This window comes from Dermacentor silvarum, chromosome 8 (genome assembly GCF_013339745.2).
Source record: "Dermacentor silvarum isolate Dsil-2018 chromosome 8, BIME_Dsil_1.4, whole genome shotgun sequence".
NCBI lineage: Eukaryota > Metazoa > Arthropoda > Arachnida > Ixodida > Ixodidae > Dermacentor > Dermacentor silvarum.
The window spans coordinates 95,599,044-95,604,601 of NC_051161.1; the positions used below are offsets into that span (position 1 = coordinate 95,599,044).

A 5,558-nucleotide genomic window follows, 5' to 3' on the forward strand; every position below is an offset into this window, starting at 1 on the left:
CCGAAAGGCATGACTTTGAACTGGTATAGACCATCCGGTGTTACAAACGCTGTCTTCTCGCGGTCCATCTCGTCTACAGCAATCTGCCAGTAGCCGGACCGAAGGTCGATGGAAGAAAAATATTTCGCACCGTGAAGGCGGTCCAGCGCGTCATCGATGCGAGGGAGAGAATAAACATCATTTTTTGTGATATTGTTCAAGTGCCGGTAGTCCACGCAGAAGCGCCAGGTGTTGTCCTTCTTTTTAACTAGGACTACAGGGGACGCCCACGGGCTTAAAGACGGCTCAATTATTCCCCGAGAAAGCATCTTTTCGACTTCCGTTTGAATAACTTGTCGCTCATGCAAGGACACCCGATATGGTCTCCGGTGAATCGGATGGGCGTCGCCAGTGTCAATGATGTGTTTCGCAATGGAAGTCTGACCTAAAGGGCGACCATCCAAGTCAAAAATGTCGCTGAATGAGGCGAGCAAACGACGTAACTGGTCGGCGTGCTGAGGCGCGAGATCAGGAGAAATCATGTTGGAGACGTCGGGCAAGGTAGTTGGTGAAGAAGGCGATGAAGCACCTTGAGACGACGTTTCAGTCGTCAAGGCCGAGAGGTTGTAGTCGTCGCAAGATGACAGCGTGCCTAAAGCAATGTCTTGCGGTAGAACGTGGCTGTATGGTCCGAAGTTCAGAATAGGCAGGCACGTAGAATTGTTCGTAACATTGACGACAGTGTGAGGAAGCGCAATGTTAGGGGCCAGGGGGACGTCCGAAATAGGAGAGACGATGTAATCGCCGTCAGGCACAGGTGGGGAGGGCGAAAGAACGAGGCACGTCATAGCTTGGGGGGCAAGACGAATGTGCTCGGTTAAACACAATCTGCTGGAAACTTCCTCAGGAGGGTCAGAAGAGCAAGGCAAATCGAGCTGAACAAGTCCCGCGGAGCAATCAATCAACGCCGAATGCGCTGATAGAAAATCGAGACCCAAAATAACGTCGTGGGGACATTCTTCCAGAATATTGAAAAGGACAGAAGTCTGACGGCCGGCGACACTGACACGAGCAGCGCACATTCCTATGACTGCCGGCGTTCTGCCATCGGCGACCCGCACAACACAGGACGCAGCAGGTGTGATCACTTTAGTCAGGCGTCGACGAAGATGGTCACTCATGACAGAGATGTGCGAGCCGGTATCAATTAAAGCCGTCACAAGGACACCATCCACATACACCTGAAGTAAATTTCTATCCGTCGGCAGGATCAGCAGAGGAATTTCAGTCCAGGATGATGTAGCAGCGTCACCCCTCGGAGCTGCACCCGTCAGTTTTCCGACGAGCGCCGGTACATGGGCGACGGAGAACGGCGAAGAGTAGCTGGGCGATGCAGGGGCCGTCGAGGAGAAGGCGAACGACTCTGCCGTGTAGGTGGCGAGGCCTCAGCACGGTGGTAAGGCTCTGTGGTTTCTTCCGGCGGCAGGCGACTACCTGGTGAGCGATGGTCTGGTTGGAATGCAGATCGAAATGAGCGTGTCCAGGTGTTGCGGCAGTGACGAGAAATATGGCCAACACGTCGGCAGTTAAAGCAAATAGGCCTGTCATCTGGTGTTCGCCATTCCATTGGGTTACGGTAGGGCCGTGAGAGGTACTGGTTCCGCTGAGCCGGGACAGTCGTAGTAAAGGCGTCGGATCGGTTGATGGGGCAAACGGAGGGAACACCAAGGTTCGCCAGCTCTTCGCGAACGACAGACTAGATTAGGGAAATCGTCGGTCAAAAATCGTTCGGGGCATACGTCTGGGAGTTAACCGGCGATGCGGCCTCTATCTCTCTGCGAACGATCCGCACAATGCTTTCGGACGTGGTCGGCTGAGGCGCGGAATGGTCTTCGCACGATGATGTAGCGGCTGTATTCGGAAGACGGGTATACTGATGGACAATTCGACGGCCTTTTGCTTCTTCGAAACGCCTGCATTCACTTATGATGTCGTCGATGCTTGTGCAGTTCTTGTACACGAGCAGGTTAAAGGCGTCATCAGCTATGCCCTTCAGCACATGGTTCACCTTTTCATCTTCCGGCATTCGCTCGTCCACCTTGCGGCAAAGCGCAAGAACGTCCTGAATATACGTCACGTATGACTCGGTTGACGTCTGGGCGCGAGTTCCGAGTTCCCTCTTCGCGGCTCGTTGTCGCCCAACCGTCCTCCCGAAAAGGTCGCAGAGCTTTTATTGCGATAGCAATTATATGGACACTTCAACCGGATTTCTGCCGTCGGCGTCGCCGTCGCCGTCGTCGTCGCCGTCGCCGTGAGGTTCCGTATAGATAAAATCTTCACCGCGCGCTGTATGCCCGAGACGCACGCTATCACGGAGAGCGAACGCACTCAATCCCCCACGCGCTAGCAACGAAGCGGGAAGCCAGCGCCGGAGGGAGCGGGGGGGGGGGGGGGGGGGGGGCACTTCTACTGTGCCAACAACCGCGCTCGTCGCTCGGCCGCACGGTCTTTTATCTCTCCCGCGCGCAAGCAAGGAAGCGGTAAGCCAGCGCCGGAGGAAGCGGGGGGGGGGGGGGGGGCGCACTTTTCTTCTGCCAACAACCGCGCTCGTCGCTCGCCGCACCGTCTCTTATCTCCACACGGCTCTGACCTTTATGAGCCGTGCATTCGCGGCTCAGTTCCTGTTGAAGCGATAGACCGCACGTACCTTCGCCCGCAGCGGCGTATGCTTGCTGCCAGCGTTTTCACAGTCGTTGTCTGCAGTCATTCAGTGTGATCTCTTCATGTTTGTTTGTGCGCGCTCACACCACGCTTGTTCATTCAGTTAGTAATAGTCGGGTCACATTTTCCAACGCACGCTACACATGTAATGCTGCCCGGATCGGCAGTGCAGCGCTACAGGTGTGTCCCTTCGCACGCGCGCTGCCCACGGGAAGCGCTTCTCATCAACACCACCGTTTCACACGCGCCTTCTCGTGGTCATCGAGTCTCTCTTCATGTCGGTCTACTTACGCCGCAGCACACCTGCTTACTTAATCAGCTCATGTTTACTACAATTCATATTGTTACCAAGCCGCTCACCTTACTTCGTATGACATTGCTGTGTTGCTATCGCATTCATTGCTTCGCCCTTAGGGCGAAACTGTGACATTTTTTTCTTACATTGCTCCCAACTCGTTAGCTCCTCTTCGTGTGTCTGAAACCAGACCCTTGCCGTGCCGTTCAAGTAGTAGATCAGATTGGCTAACATAACGGTCTGGTCCCACCTGTTACTTTTGCTGACACGCTCGTACAGCCGGAGCCAATCTTCGACGTCCAGGTTGTCGGTCCCCGTAAACGTGCCAGGGTCGCGGGGCTTAGCCAAGATGACGGTTGGCATGGTGGATGCCGTTGTGGTCGCCGTTGTAGCCGCTTCGTCAGTCGGCATGGTGGTAACGGCCAGGCTACGTCCGCTTCGGAGCTCCGTCTCGCATTAGATGTACCCCACAGCTCCACCAAAATGTGACACAAGGATGAAAATAACAGTAAAATATATTTACAGGTGATATTACAAGAGACAGGCAGCGCAGGCAAGTCCCTAACGTTGTTGTCTTACAACACCAGCTCGTGCCCTTCTTCCACCTTGTTCCCAGCGTTGTAACAATATATACAGGGTGTTTCAGCGAACACTTTCAAAAATTCTAAAAGGTTGCCTGTGAGAGATAGAACAATTCTACTTCATGTGCTCGTCTACTCGAAGAGGTGAAGATTACTTGCACAAGAAATTGAACTGCATAGTAGAATAATTAACAGAAATTTATTAATTAACTTTTAACTAATTGCCTGATGGCCCATATTGTAATTTAGAAATTGTAGCCGTGGAGTTCGCAAGGCGGATCCACTTGGAACGAATTCGCGGGATGACACCAGTTCCGATATAATAATTCCCGAACTTTGCGGAGAAATGCATTGGTGTTCCAGTTAATATTGTGCTTCAATTCATAAAGCGACGTTTTGTTAAGAACCTAACTGGAACGCCAATGCATTTCTTCGCAAAGTTCGGGAATTAATATCGCGAAACTGGTGTCATCCCGAGAATTCGTTCCAAGTGGATTCGCCTTGCGAACTCTACGGCTACAATTTGTAAATTGCAATATGGGCCATCAGGCACTTAGTAAACAGGTTAATAATAAATTTCTGTTACTTAATTATTCGTTCCAGTTCAATTTTTTGTGCAAGTAATGTCCGCCTCTTCGAGTAGACCAGCTCATTAACTAGAATTGGGTTATCGAGCCGTTTTCCCATCCACTTTCTGGGGTATTTATGTTTTACAACTAGAACTAACCCTGGGAGTGTTTGCCAGCGCCTTCAGGTAGCATATGTGGGTTTATTGACCAGTTGCCATCACCCAAAAAAGATCACGTGCTCGTGACGCCTGCGGCAGAAAGGATGTTCCACATCCGCCCTATGGTTTGCGAGTGGTGGCGCTGGCTAACACTCCAAGGGTTAGTTGTAGTAAAACATAAATACCTCAGAAAGTCGATGGGGAAACGGCTCCGCGGTAGCTCAATGGTGAGAGCATCGCACGCGTAATGCGAAGACGTGGGTTCGTTCCCCACCTGCGGATAGTTGTTTTTTCATCCATTTTTATTTGCATCAATTTATTATTTCTTTAATTCAATCAATAAGTACAAGTAATTTCCCCTATGTTGTCCTTGTTGTTATTGTTTGTTGGCTTCTTATGATATGCTTCTGAAAAATCGGACCCCTCAGTTCCCTTTCTTTTCGTTCACTACACACACACACACACATATATATATATATATATATATATATATATATATATATATATATATGACATGTGCCTATCCTGCGGACGAAACAGAAGTGGCATGGCAGACGAGAACGAGGACGAGCTGTATCCCCGCCCGCCATCGTTGCTGTTTTGGTGCCACTCGCTGTCACTTGTAAATATTGTATATAAACCCTTTTTGACATCGCCCGGTAACATCTTTGGTGGAGCGTACGGCGTATATCCGAAGGACACGACGGGACTTCGCAGCGGACATCTTGTGGTCCATACGACCATTTCGACTGAGAGGCCTGGTGACTCAGCCTCGCTACCGCAACATCAGCAGTCCTGGCCCAACTCCCAGACCCTGGTACCTTCTCCAGTACGGACGCCATGGACGTCAAAGACTGGTTCACGGAATACGAGCGAGCCAGCAACAACAACCGGTGGGACCCAACCATCAAGCTGGCTAACATGTTCTACTACCTCAAGGGAACGGCCCGTGTTTGGTTACAAACAATCAAGGAGGAACTGACTAGTTCGGACACCTGCAAGCACAAACTACACGAGCTCTTCGGGAAGCCAGTCGGGCGCCAGGGAGTCGCCATGAAGGAACTTTCATGCGGCGCTCATACGTCAACTGAACCATATGTCGTGTGCCTTCAAGACGTGTTAGCTCTGTGTCGGCGGGTTGGCGACAAAATGCTTAACGCTGACAAAGTCAGCCACATACTTAAATACATCGTCGATGACGCCTTGCATTTACTGATATATAGGGATTGCTCTACCATTGACGACATCAAAAGGG

At 51.2% G+C, this 5,558-nt stretch overlaps 1 non-coding gene across 1 annotated transcript; it reads left to right on the top strand.

Moving 5' to 3' along the window:
• Positions 1–4,513: 4,513 nt before the first annotated feature.
• On the top strand, positions 4,514–4,585 carry Trnat-cgu (transfer RNA threonine (anticodon CGU)). Its single transcript has one exon. It is a non-coding gene; the product is annotated as a tRNA-Thr (tRNA).
• Positions 4,586–5,558: the final 973 nt, after the last annotated feature.